This window comes from Sus scrofa, chromosome 2 (assembly GCF_000003025.6).
Source record: "Sus scrofa isolate TJ Tabasco breed Duroc chromosome 2, Sscrofa11.1, whole genome shotgun sequence".
Classification (NCBI taxonomy): Eukaryota; Metazoa; Chordata; class Mammalia; order Artiodactyla; family Suidae; genus Sus; species Sus scrofa.
In genome coordinates this window covers 28,551,452-28,566,477 of record NC_010444.4, presented here as the reverse complement: position 1 = coordinate 28,566,477, position 15,026 = coordinate 28,551,452, and the positions used below count along the sequence as shown (strand labels likewise).

The window sequence follows — 15,026 nt, the reverse complement described above, 5'->3', positions numbered from 1 at the left end:
GAAATAGCAACAATAACAACAACAACAAACAACAACAACAAAAAAGACAAAAAGACAAAAAGACAAAAAAAAAAAAAAGAAAAAAGAAATGAACTGATTATCCTGGTTGGATAGTGACCCCAGCCAGCTAAGACTTCTTTGTGCAAAAGGTAAGTAGATTCATTTGATGGTTCTTGCAAACTGGATTAAGGGTTTCACCCTTACATTCCCATAAAAGTCAGTAAACCTGGGGATAACCATAATCCCAGATACATCCACTCTTCTCTTTTGGCTCTATAACCAGCTGAGATCTCTGCTGGCAGAGAACTGAGGGTTTATTTGGGAGGGAGGGAACACACTCTGATCAGAGGAGTTTCTATTCCACAGAGGTGCCTTTATCTCTGTAAATATGTCCCACTGGCAGGTTGGCTGGAACCAGACCTGTCTCTCCAAGGCAAGGACAGTTCAGGACTCAGCCCAAGGTGGCATCTATTTAGTCCAAAAGTTTGCCATAACTGGAGCACACAATCTGCCTAGTGGGCTTGTGTGTTTCCCCCCAACCCCAACCCCAACTCCTTCCCCAGTGAAAGGCACTGATACCAGGTGGGGGGACATAGCTGGAGATGAGAGAGAGCCATCTACAAAATAATATTCAGAAAGGCTCAGACAGTGATAAGGAATGGGGGGGGGGTGATTTGCATTAATCTAACACCCTAGCAGTGAATTCTGTCCAAGTGGACTTTTGTCAAAAATGATACCAAATGCTAGGAAGTGATAATCAACTGAAAGCAAAACAGTGCTTCCTTACAGAAATGTTTCAAATTGACTACCTTTTTAATGGGAGAGGTGGGTCGGGAGGTGGGAAACTGGGTTTCTGAAAGATACAGCAGATCACAAATGTGCTGATCTAACACTGTCAATGGCGTGTCATCCCAGATGGCAAGTGGAGACACGGATTTAAGGCACCTAGACACTTGCCAACAAAATATGAAGACACTGGTGGGTCGGGGGAGGGGGGCAAGACTAAACGAGAATCCTTAAATTGCATTATTTAAAAGGCATATAGTTTCTAGAAGTAATCTATGGAACAGTTTCAAGAATAATAATAAGCATCTAAACCTCAGGATAATCTGAACTTCCAAATGCAGAGAATGGGGATCCTGACTAAATTCAAATCTGTTCAGAGACTTTATTCTAGGGCACGAGGCTGAGCTGCTGTAATGTACACAAGTGGGGTGTAAAGTCAATGGGATTACATTTTCCTAATTATTTTCTGCTTGAGCTTTACAGCACATACACAAAATGAGATCAGCCGGGACTTGCCTCTCTAACAAATCACTCAGATTTAAACATTGCTCACATAAACAAAGGGGGTGGGATGGGCGAGAGAGGCACAAGGCTGGGAAAAGACAGAGAAGGGCTTCTTCAATCACAGTTGCAAGGAACAAAAACCTGGAGGGGGAAAAGAGTTGTTGGACCGCCACCAAATCTCCCCCACTGGAGACAAGAGCCCATCTGCTGAGCTCGGCAACTTCGCTTTAACTACCATTCAGCTCGCGTCTCTGCAGAGATCTGTCTGCAGAACTGGCAGATGGACCCCTGCTTCCCTGAGTCGCTGTGTTATTTGTTTAATAAATTTAATTAATATCCATACTGCATTGGATTGCTCCCAGAAAGGAGGCCAAAGTGCTCCCTTTCCCAATAGCTACATGATGAGTGATTTCCCAGAAAAGCGCAGATAATGGTGCCTCGGGGCCACTGAAAAATTAAAAGTACAGTGTGCTTACATTTCCTTGCATGTATTAATATTTTGCAACCCACTAATATACTTTTGATGGGCATTTTAACTTTATGAAAGTATGCAGTTCTAAAAAAAGGCAGATCATCTCTTTCAGATCAGTTATATTTGTTGGAGTGTTTTTCGAAGAACCCAATTCAACCATATATTCAACATTTTCATCTATTTCCCCCAAAATGGTGGGTCATGAATGTTAAGGAGGTTCCCTTTGGCAAACAGCTGGCTCCACATACCGTCTGATTTCCTAAGCTGAAAAATGTGTCTGTTGCAAACATGGAGAATTGAAAGGGATGGAGTTGCATATAAAAGACAGCATTTCCCAAAACCCAGGCCTGTTTGGTTCATCATTATCTCCCAGGGCTTAATACAGGCCTTAGCAGATAGTAGGTACTCCCTAGTACTTGTGGAATGAATGAATCAAAAGAACAAATGAATGAATGAGCAGAGAAGTGAACCTCCAGTGGTTCTGTTTAGGGATAATCCTTGGGCACCTGAACCTGACCACTGATAAGATTTTAATAAAGAACAAATGAACTAAATTACCTCCATACTAAGGAACAATTGAAGGAGCTTGAATCAAATATCGAATTTGAAGGGTTTTACTTTCCAGGTGCTATTTCCTTAAATTAGGTTTATTTCACATTTAAGCTCTTTTTTCTCCACTGTTAAATATCCTAAACAACCCCCCCCTTTCTTTACATATCACGAAAACTTGATCTTGTAGAATTTTGTAAAATTCTCAATTTCTTGGCAATACTCCAGTTTATTTGTGTTTGGTATACTTAATTCCTTCCTAGAAACTAAGTAATGAATTCAATCCAATCACTGACATTGAGCTGGTGATAGGGATAAAAAAATTACTCCTTTCAACACTTACAAAGGCAGAATTATTTTGAGAGTTTATTAATAACCTCAATGTTAATTTTAGTTTAACTGAAATTAAAGTTTTATTTAATAGGATAAATTAGCAATTATTTTAATGTAGATTACCTCCTGTGCATTTTGTCTAAAACAATCTCCTCATTGCTCATTTTTTTCTATAATTTTCCTACCATACTCCATCCTATTGATACAGCACCAAGTTTACTCATCTTTCTCCTACAATTTCAGACAATTACAGTCCTTCTAGCTAATTTGGTGCTCACAGAGAATACAAAAAACTGGCACTTGATCCTACATATCCAGAAAAACTAGATGATAAAAATCTCTCCTCTAACTCAGCTGGCTATTAATTTCTGAGTTTAAAGAAAAAAAATCTTCTGTTACAATAGTGATTTCAAGCTGCTGATAGCAGTTTTATATTCAAACATCTCAGAAGGCTTCACTAACATTAAAACCTTCAGGAGTAAGAGGAGAAATGTGGCCTTAAGCAGTGTAGTCTCAAATTTTTCTGCATCAAACGTTTCTATGAGTTCTCTGATGGCTCAGCAGTTTAAGGATCCTGAGTTTGGGTCACTGCCATGACACAGATTCGACCCATGGTTCAGGAATTTCTGCATGCCATAGGCATGGCCCCCCCAAAAAATGTTTCTTGAATTGGGAGAATAGCTAACCAATACATAGAATTCAGAAAATAATATGAGCTAGATTTTAGGAAGTAGGGGGAAAAAGAAGGGAAAAGAAACAATATTAGTTGCATGCCTACTTACATGTCAGCCACAGGGTACTTATAATAATAATAAAAATAATCAATGACATCTACCTTGTAATTATATGACAGATACTGTGGTAAATCCTTATATGAATATCTATTCCTCCCATTAGGTATTATTATTATCATTTTAAGTTTAGATGCTAAACAATGTGCCACAGGTCATACGACTAGTAAGCGTAATAGAGGAGCCCAGATATGAACCTGCCAATCTGATTCCAGGGCTTATTTATGCTCCCAACCACGATGTATTTCCACCTCACCTCAAGAGGTCAACACACCATGATATCAAGATCCTCTTGGCTCCTCCAGAAAGGAAAAAAGGCACGATGAAAATATTTTGCATTAATACTGCAAATACATGGCAACAGTAGAAATTTGTCATAAGTGATTTTGTTTGTTCGTTTTTGTCTTTTTAGGGCCGCACCTGTGGCATATGGAGGTTCCCAGGCTGGAAGTCCAATCAGAGCTATTGCAGCCAGCCTACACCAGAGCCACAGCAATGCCAGATCTGAGCCGTGCTTGCGACCCACGCCACAACTCACGGCAACACCAGATCCCTAACCCACTGAGCGAGGCAAATGATCAAACCAGCAACCTCATGGTTCCTAGCCAAATTCGTGTCCCCTGCGCCACGACGGGAACTCCGCAAGTAATATTTTTAAAGACAATCGTTGGAGTTCCCTTGGTGGTGCAGCAGACACGAATCCGACTAGGAACCATGAAGATTCAGGTTCAGATCCCTGGCCTCACTCAGTGGGTTAAGGATCCGGCGTTGCCAGTGAGCTGCGGTGTAGGCTGCAGACGCCGCTCAGATCCTGCATTGCTGTGGCTGTGGCATAAGCCGGGGCTACAGCTCCGATTCAACCCTTAGCCTGGGAACCTCCATATGCAGAGGGTGTGGCCCTAAAAAGCCAAAAAAAAAAAAAAAAGACAATCTCTGAACTATAATTTATATTCATCAGAAGCCTAGATCCCTCTGGACTGGCTAAACTCTCTATTCTCCTACCAGATTTTCTAGCCTACATTTCAATGTGATTTTCTCTTGCAGGTATCATTTTCAATTGTCTACCTAACATAATGTGCTATAGTTGTTTATATCCCCCCAACCCCTCCTCATTTTAGAAGTAGCAATTAATTAACAAGGGCACCTCTATTCAACAATAAGCTCAGATGAAAGACAAATAAGTACCTCTCTACAGTTGTCTGCCTTCTCCCCCAAAGATCTCATTTTTCTTTAAAGTAACATGAAAATTTTAATTTCTAGAAAAATTTAGCAAGTATTTTGGTTGTCTACCACTCATAAATATTAATAAACTACTAGGAGCTGGATAGGATACATTCTGTTATCTCTACTTCACACAGAAACTGTATTAGTTAATTTACTATAGTATAACAAATGACCCCAAAACTTAGCAGCTTAAAACAACAAACGTTTACCACTGTTTCTGTGGGTAAGGAATCTGGGCACTTCAGCACTTACTGTTGCAGACTATTTAAAGAATGTTTTCTGCAGCTAGAGCGTTGATGAGCAAATGCGCTTGCCCACCAAAATAAAACACATTTCCTAACATCAGCTTTAATAACAATAGTGCTATTTCGAGCCCCATATGACTTCCTCTTCTGTGTCATAGCTCAGTTGATCAGAATTTGGGAGAATAAGAGTGGTATCATTTATCAATTCCCTTGAAAACTCAACAGACACCAAGTAGGGACCATCAACAGTAAATGACACAAACTAGGCACCTTGTCCCTGATGCTAAGAAAACTCTTAAGCTTCTCCAGAATTTTAAGTGCTTCAAGGGAGAGGAAAAAGAGGAGTGAAAGGAACACATTCTTAACTGGAAGAGCGTTTACCAAAAACAAACTGAGAAAATACACAGTTACCAGAATTTATCTTGAATTGAAAAGACTTTCCCTCTCCTCACTTCCATCAATCAAAACGGGGACTTAGGAGTTGGCTTAGATTCGATTATAGAGAAATAATATTCCATTTTTGCACACCCAAGTTTCTGTAAAGATCTATTACACAAGCAAATAAAATACTTCACAACCTGAAATATCTGCCAAAACAGAAAGAGGGGGAAATGACAGAGGGAGAGCAATAGAGAACAACTTAGTCAGGGGAGATCTCTCTAAAGAGATGATATTTAAGCTGAAACATGATGGAAAAGAAGGTTCTAGGTATGTGAAAAGTGGGAGAAGGAGTTTTCCAGGTTGAGGGTATAGTTTGTTTCCTGAGAAGAAGAAGAGCCCGGCATGCTGCAGGAATCAAAGGAAAGCCATCTCTGGAACATATAGATGATGTGCAGGATGGAATAAAATGAGACCATACCAGCTATTGTGTGGGAAAAGCACAAGGCAGGGGTGGCAGCAGAGATCAGTTATGAAGCTGCTGTAGAAATTTAGGTCAGAGAGGATGGTGGCTTGATCTGGGGCATTGTTAATGGAAAAAGAAATTAGAGGCAAGAAATATTTGGGAAGTAAAAGTCACCGGTGAGATCGGATAGAGGTGGTGAGAAAGAGGTGGGGAATGAATGAGAAAGAGAGAGAGCAAGAGAGGGAGAAAGATGACTTCTGTGTGGACGATTTCTGTGTGTCTGGATTAACAACGTGGAGAGGAGTGTACTTCAACGTGACCCATCTCTTTGGCTTTGAGAATACAGCTTCCCATATGTCTTGAGAAAAATTGTGAAGACCTCAATTCTCACTTCTGTTTATCCTGTTGGCCACAGGCAAAATTCTCCACTAACTGGAAAATCAGACAGGAGACAAACTACAATGCCTCCAGAAAGTGGACTGAGAAGTTAAAATATGCACAAAATCCAGAAAAAGTCTTTATTGCTTATCTATTCCAACCACTTTATCAGATGAGAAAAGCATGACTCAGAGAAGTTTCGGAGCAGGACCAAGTTAACAGTCAGCGAAAGGCAGAAGCAAGGCTAGAATCCAATTCTTCTGATTTGATTGGACCAAATACGGATGAAGCAATATGACAAATGGGTACAAAGACTACACGTACTTAATAGCCAGGTATTCATAATTTACCTTCCTCCCTCCTCCAATCCTTGGTGGAAGAGGAATAGCATTTGAATGCAAACTGGGGGTGGGGCAGGTCAAATTGTGCATTGATTTTTGCAGAAAGCCTGTTTAAACATGCTATGGGACACTAAACTGCAGAGCTCTAAGTGTGACTGAAGAAAAGGAAGGAAGGATGGAAGGGAGGGAGGAAAGAACAGGGGGAGAGAGGTAGAAAGGAGAGAGAGAAAGCTGAAATTTTTAACCCCAAAGTACGCTGTTGAAAATGAACAAATTTTGGAGCCTACACGGCCTTAATGTTCTACATCCTTGGCTTTACTAGGCTATAAATGGTAATGAAATCTATGTGAAAACTTGTAACATTTCAATTTCCTAAGTCCAACAATCTAATTTTGTAATCTTTTCTACATTTTTCTAGTATTCCAATTCTGGTTCTTTTCCAACATGAAAAAAAAAAAGGAACAGATTATGAATTCAGCAAGAGGTAACAAATGAAAAGAGAGATGATAAATGTAAGAGGCTATGATTTTAGCTCTAGTATTCCCTTCCCAACGACACTTCAACCCCAGAGGACTTGCATCCCACTCTCCAATCCACGACACTTTTACCGCTCCTTTACAAACCCATTCTGCTACAAATTCAGAGAGAAATCTATGTAAACTATTTCAAATTGTTACTCATCTCACAGTAACATGTTTGACGAAATTCAAGTTCTCAGGAAAAGACAACTTTGAGCGAAGTCTTTCATGCATCTCCAAGCTTTAAAAAAAAAAAATGTTTATGTCAACAGATCCAATTTTACATGAAAAACAAATAGCTTTTATACACATTTACACCCACCAACAGAGAAAACAATCTAGCCTAAAGCTACTTACTCTTCCTAAAATTATGGATACCTTCTGCAAGTTGAAAATGTCTGTTTGAAAACTTTAAAGCCAGAATTAATTTTGTTTTAGGTCAGCCACCAAATTTCTTTTCTCTCAACAGTAAAGCTGCTTCTTTGGGCCCGGGCACATTGCAAATTTGAAGTCTGGAAAGATGAGTTGCTTCTCTTTATTTCATGTTCTCACACTCAAAATGGTGAGTTCCATTTAGATAACACTTTCCTCCAAACACCCGTCATTGTAAAACACAATGTGACCGCTCAGAAAGTTATGAGTCATGGAAGAGAGGACGTTATAAAGTCTCCTCTAAACTAAATAAAAGCATTTATTGCCAACCGCAGGAGATAAAAGTCAAATCACTCTTCCCGCAAGCCAGTGAATCGGTTCTATAACCTCCCATAAGATTCTTTTCAAATAATCTGCAAAAGATTCATCAGAGCCTTCGCCAAAGGAGTGGGAAAAACATCCTACTGAGCTTCTGTAATTTACAGACGAATTTATCAGAGAGCGGTTTTGATAGTTTTCTTGTCAACAGAAATATCCAACTTCACTCTTTTCTGATTCAGTTTTTTATTTAAGTGATACTTTGCAGTTTAAAGAATAAACCTTAATCAAGTAATGAAACAAGGCAACCCCTGGCACTTTACCATGTCATAAACACATTCAACCCCACTGTGTCCCCGCACTGTCTCAGGACCTGTGTATAAGGACTCAGTCCACAGCCAACAGATTCGTGGGCCTCCAACCCTGTCAGGCTAGGGAAAAAGGGAAAGGGAGATCCTTTCTCCCATGTGTTCTATTTCCTTGCCAAGTAAGCAAAGGCATTTTATGTTTTCATCACAGTGATCTGCTACTCACAGAGACCCAAAAGAAAGTATGAGTCCATGATTGTTTTTAATATAAGAAATAAATACGAACACTAGCTACAACCAGCTACAACTAGCTACAACTCTCTTTCACAGAGGTATGCATTTATTATTTACTTAATAATAATTTTCTATTGAAAGGCTATACCCACCCCTACCCCCATCGCTCAGCCCCTCCAACCAACCCTTCCCCACCCCCACTGGCAGCCTGTCCTACTCCAGAACACAAGACAGAACATGGTTTCCAGGAAAGGAGTCTCCTCAAGTGGCCAATCACAAGCCACCCTCTAGAGGCGCCACCTTAACAGCTCTGCCTGGGAAAGACAATTCTTTGTAAGTGGCAGAGGCACGTGACAACTGCCGCCGTGATAATGAACTCACCTGTGGCTCTTTCATCAGTTCCACCTGTCGCACCGGTGGGGGGGGCGGGGCATGTTTCACCTGAAAGATGATGCCTGACGTTGACCAATCAAAATTCCAGGAATCTCAGGTTCAGCTGGTGTCCACACCAGGAGGCACACAATTTGGGGGGAAAATACTTAGACCGCAACAGAATGTTAGGGGTGAATGAGTTGGCGGAAAAGAAGGATCTAGACTTTCCCGTGCTTGGGCCCATTCCCTCCTTCCAAGCTCTAGAGTGGATTTTATTAACTGCTTTTGTTAAAATTTATTTACATGCTAATGCTGCAACACATATTGTTCTCAAAACCTTTAGGGAAATGATAACTTTCCATAATAACGCAGGGTTATGCACTCGTCATTGGCAACTGTGGCACCCTAGGATTTTGCACATATATATTCTTTTTGTAAGTAATACATTCGGTAAAAGCTTATCTATCTGAGGTGCAGATCTGGATTCCTCTCTCCAGATAAAGAACTAGTAAATCTGTGTGTGTGTGTGTGTGTGTGTGTGTGCGCGCGCGCGCGCGCTAAAAAATATCTTAGGTCTGAATGGTACTTTATAAGCACATCTTTATAGTTTATAAGCACATCTGTTTCTTTACAAGAAGCCTCGTTCAGCCTAAAACTACCCTGATTTAGTACAAAGTGAAAAGAGACTCCTGTACCCAAGGACTGTGTTTTTCAGGCCATTTATGAGTAGACAGATTATTCGCAACATTCACAAACATGGGAGGGAGCTGGGAGAAATCTTATGACACTAGAGACTCTTAAAGGAGTTTCTGTTGTGGCTCAATGGTTAATGAATCCGACTAGGAACCATGAGGTTGCGGGTTCGATCTCTGGCCTCTCTCAGTGGGTTAAGAATCCAGTGTTGCCATGAGCTGTGGTGTAGGTTGCAGACACAGCTCAGATCCCACATTGCTGTGGCTGTGGGTAGGCCAGCAGCTACAGCTCCGATTAGACCCCTAGCCTGGGAACCTCCATATGCCGCAGGTGCGGCCCTAGAAAAGATAAAAAAAATAAATAGATAAAAATAAAAATAATAAACATAAAGACTCTTAAGGCCAAAGTAAACAGGCCAAGTGTGCTAATCATCAGACAAAGGCAGAAGGCGGAGACCTCCACTGGAGCTTTATGAAGATATTCTGAAGCTCACTTTATTGCAAGTAGGATTTTCATGATATGGATTTCACTAAAGCACAAGCTGAATAGAATTATGTCAGTATAATCCTCGCATATTTCTGCCAGCTGGGATCCTGGATGTTGAGATGGAACCACCTCCCCACGGGCCTGAAACCACCAATCTGTTTCACCTGGGTCGCTGCACAGCCATCAGATGGAGACACTGTGCGGTCACTACCCTAACAAACAGATCCAAACCACCTACGTCGAGGGAAAAGGCTACGGCTCTCATTTCCAATCTCCAGAGCCACCCCAGTCCCTCTGCAATGGAGTATCAATAGAGAGACTAAACGAATTGTTTACTTAATTGTGCTGTGCAAGCTGAATAATTGCACGCTTTCCAGAAAGGCTTTGTAACCAATGAGATGGCACTGGATCTGCCAAAGCCTTTACCTTGAAGCCAACATCCTTTCTTTCTGCAGTCTCTCTCCTATCACGAATAACGGCAACCCTGGTATTATTTCCAGAGGAGGCAAAACGATGGCAGAAACATCAAAAATCATGTCTTTCAAAATGGAAAAATCTCCATTAAACTGCTGCTGCAAACTGCTATCTCCATATATGCCAATGTGAAACCCATAGTCACAAACCCTGATTTAATGCATTACACACATTGAAATAGCCAACAAAAGACGACATAATCTACTTTTAGGGTAAGCAAAATTGGTCCATTAAATATAATGACCACATTTTAAGGGGATAAGAGAGATGTGATGAAAATAAGGGGGGAGAGTGGGAGCTGTTTTTAAAATTTCAAATATTGTGCAAGAAGGCTAGAAAGATGGAAAACTGAATATTATTTACTAGGCAGAGAGTCTCTAGAATGACAAAAGGTGATTAATACCAGGTTAGAAAATACTGAAATAAGATATGAGTGAAAAAGGAAAAAAATCTTAAGGATAAAAACAAATGAAATTTTAGCCAAGGAAAACCCCAAATTACTTAAAAAGTCCAGAGACTAATGCTAAGGGAGATGTCTTTATAATTTCTTCCCCCAAACGTGCTTTGAAGCATGAAAAAACACAATGAAAGTTCTCAAAATAAAACACTTGCTTCTGGTAAAGGAACTGTTTGCAGCAGTTCATACGTGTTTTGCTGTTTTCATTCAGTTATTTTTCAATAGGTAAAGTCTTCAAAATTGCAAAGTCTACCTCCTACCCCAATCTCTAGCCCTCCTTCCCTCTTCCCAGAGGCGACTACTGTTTCTTGTTTCCCTCCAGACCAGAGTTCTAAATATTCTTTAAACTCAATTTATAATAACTTTCCTTCCTTTTTTTATGCCCTTGCTTATTTATTACTTTGTTTTTAACTCTTGCCACCATTTTTCATTAATAATAATCAGGGTCTTTTCTCCTTGATCGGTCTATGCTCAGATAATTTGAGATTCTCCAGTTGGCTGTTTCTTCCCAGATGCCATAATCCCCCATGGTACAGATTAATGGACATGTCTCAGTAACAGGATTAGGACTTTAGAAAAACAGTATCCATCAAGATCTGACAAGAATGCAAAGATGCTGTTTTTATGCAAATATCCTTCAAAAAACCAAGAGATTTAAAACAAACGGAAAATACAATGTGGTGTAGCCACCAAAACCAAAGTTCTAAGAGGGTTTGAGTCTCAACCGGACACTGTTACCCTGATTCAAGTGCCAGCTGGCTTGGATTTTGAAACATCAGCTGCATCTGATTTTTCTGGTTTAGACTGGTCAGACCAATACAGCTCTGCTTTTCAAAAGTTGGTCTTCCACCACTTCACTCTTATGAAAGACCTATATCGGTACCTGTTGACGATAACCAAAAGAAATTTGCAGAGGATTTTCTCTTTTATGAGAAAGGCCGAAAGAGAAAATAGTGCTTGGCCTTTGTTCTGCAGCAAGCTATTATAGAAGCAGCTCAAACCTTGAGCAGGGAGAGTAGCATCCCCAAGCTCCTTCCCAAGAACTACACTAGGCATCTCAGCATCAACCTCCGAGGTCTTGAACTCTGTCTGTGGGCCTCTGTGCTTTATCTCAATTTATTTTCATGCATTCATTAGCAAGATGTGTCCTAAATTCATTGCTTCTTCACTGTAAGCCATTTCAGCTTAAAAAGGTTTCATGGGAATGATTTTCTTTCTGATGGCAGAGGAAACCTGTATTGGCCTGAGTGTTTCGTAGTGGGGAAGAGAGGACGGGGGCTGGGCGGGAGGATAAGCAGGATGCCACCACAGTCAGAGGGGCCTTCCAAAGAGTTCTTGCTATGAGAATACCAAAAGAAAGGTAACAAGCAAATTTAAAACACTTCAGGTCAATTTTTTCCCTTTCCAAATCCAACTGAAGCTATGGAGAGTTAGAAGGGGGGAAAAAAAATAAAGAAGACCTAGGTTCTAGTTCTGGCTTTATCATGAACTCAGTGTATCTTTGGCTTAATTACCTTTGGTTCCATCTCCTCATTTATAAAAGGAGGACCTTGGACATATGAGCTCTAAAGCCCTTTTTACCTTTAACCTTCTGAACCCAAGATGCAATTTCTCCCCATATATTGACTTATGTGCCTGTTATATGGGCATAGTTTTTTCCCCACAAATTTAATTGCCACGAAATAACAAACTTTGTATAAATATTTTAAAATCCTAAAAATAAATAAATCAACAAATAAAATAAAATCCTCATCAGGGAGGAGACGTGACCGTGTGGACAGCTTTCATTTTGACAAGGTCCATCACCCATTCCCCCTCCGTGGCAGCACCTACATTTCTTTAGGAGGAAGCATCTGTGTACAATTGTGGGGAGATAAGTCCAAGTGTTTGCCTCCCCAACTACAAAAGCTCAAGAAGAAACTGGAAGTTCCTTCTGCCAGATTCTCCTCTCATAAATCAATACATCCACAGGATGGACATGTGACCCATCAAATGTTCTCCCTCAGGGCTCTGAATCTTTAGCAGAACAACATAAGAACAAGAGAAATAGCTGGAGAGCATTCACCCCAGAAGCGAGACTCAGGCAAGACTATTGATCAATTCCTGTTACAAAGCTTTCTATCCTTCACCTTTCCCTTCAGTCCTATAAACAACCCCAAATCCTCCCAATAAGTTCCCCGTTCTACTTAATTTAGTTGTTTGCTGCATATCAATCACTCCGACACTTAATAGCTTAAAATAACAACCATTTATTCACTCACAGTTCTACAGATTGGCCATGTGGGTAGGGCTCAGCTGGGATGGTGTGTCTCTGCTCCACATGGTATCAGCTGGGTTCATTTAAACATCTGCAGTCAGTGGGAAGATCTGCCAGGGGCTGAGTGACCCTGGATCGCCTCGCTCACCCTCTTCTTCGGAAGCTAGCTGGAGCTATCAGGGGAACACCTCAGTTCTCCATGTGGCATCTCATCCTCCGGTGAGCTACACTGGGCTTCTTTAAACGATGGAGAAATGTTCAGAGAGGAAAAAAGCACACGTTGCAACTGCCCTGACATGGAATTCTATGGGTCAGATAGTTTAAACCAGCCTGGATTTAAGGGGTGAGAGAATAGACTTCATCCCTTAATGGGAGAAGTGACAAAGAAACCTTCCCAAGAAAAGTGGCTACAGGGAGACATGCTTTGCTGGGACCATTACACTATCAATCTACCTGTTAGAGTTAGTTTCTGTTGCTCACAACCTAAGAATGATAACTAACCCACCAACCAGTGGAATGTGACCTGGAACACATTAGATTTGTGGTGGCCTCAACATTTAGGACATTTTCCCTGTTTATACCTCACATATCAATGGGACTATTTAGAAAGAATGTGGGCATCATGGTAGTGAGGCTATGAGGAGCAATGAATTTAAAGTGAAATTATCATGGTTTAAGTCCTGCCAGTTATTTAGCTATGTAATTTTGAACCTACATAATCTGTCATTTCATTTATATAAATGAATGAATAATGAATGAATGAATGAAGTGAGGGTGATAATATTTACCTGAGTTGCAAAATTGTTGTGGATATGAAATAATATAACTCTGTGAATTACAGGCAACCCTCACTTTGCACTGTAGCACAGGACCATAAAATGTTCATGTAAGTTGAGACTGTGCAAAACTGTCTTAATGGAAAAGATTACAATTGTTCTGTGACCTCTGTTTTTGTCAGAACATTAAAAACTCTCTCGCTATTGGTTGTAAATGTATAAGGAACTGATAAAAACTGATGTTTACTCAGTATTTATTAAAGTACTAAAAAACATTGAAAATGATATGTCTTATTTGTAAAAAAAAAAACTTATCAAGATTAGCTTAGGCGATGCTTGCCTTCTTCTCATCATATAACTGACAATGTGAAGTGAGCATCTTTTCTATGCATTGGTAAATTGTTACAATGCTTTCTAGTTTGCATCCACTTCCAATATTTTATCACTTGTATTTTAAGTATCATGAAATATCCCCAAGAGTTCCTTTTATATGATTTTTTTTGCTGGTGTCACTTCCTCTGGGATGCTTTTATCCTTTCATACAACCACTTTCTCCATTTAAGTCAATAAATTTGCTTTCATCAAGTTCCTGTGATTGCATGTCTTTCAAAAGACAGTAATGCCAACGTTCCCACAATCAGCTCTTTCCTCTACACACCCTTTATGTTTGATTCAAACTTCACTTTCAGCATTATTACTTTCATTTCTTTGTTGCAGTTGCATTTTTGTTGAACAATCTCTATTTGGTTACCCATATTTGTAAAATGTCACATGTGTTTATCACTTGGAAACAAGGAGGCAACACAAACACACACTTTGCTGTCTGTGAACTGAGTAACAGATGCACAATCACCAATCAGTAAAAAAAAGCAACAAGATTGGTCATTGATCATGATGGCATCTGTCACTTACGTAGACTTATGGACTAAACAGCTAGCAGCAAGGTTTGTAATTTATGCAACTTCTGTCATTACAGTTTGTAACTGATATTTCAACCATATTGTTAGGAAACTGGTGATATTTAAATTGTGGTTAAAATGTGTACATATAAGAACTGTATGCAAAGTGAGACTGTATTAAAGATTAGGTCAAGTTTAATTATTGCCACTGTTGTTATTAAAGAGAGAAAGACTAGGCCTTTCCTATTGCATTAAAGAAGGAGCTCAATTTAATTCAAACACCATTAGGTTCCAACAATTTTCATCTTTGCTACTGCAAGGTGATCAGGTTAGTATTAAATGCAAGCAAATAAAAGCGAAGGAGGAAGGGCTGAGAAAACAACTGCATTTTAACT

General features: G+C 40.0%; 1 protein-coding gene across 11 annotated transcripts in view; it reads right to left on the bottom strand.

The window, feature by feature from the left end:
- Nucleotides 1-15,026, bottom strand: part of LOC100737821 — a 331,448-nt gene that overhangs the window by 261,947 nt on the left and 54,475 nt on the right. The gene's annotated exons all lie outside the window — the stretch shown is intronic.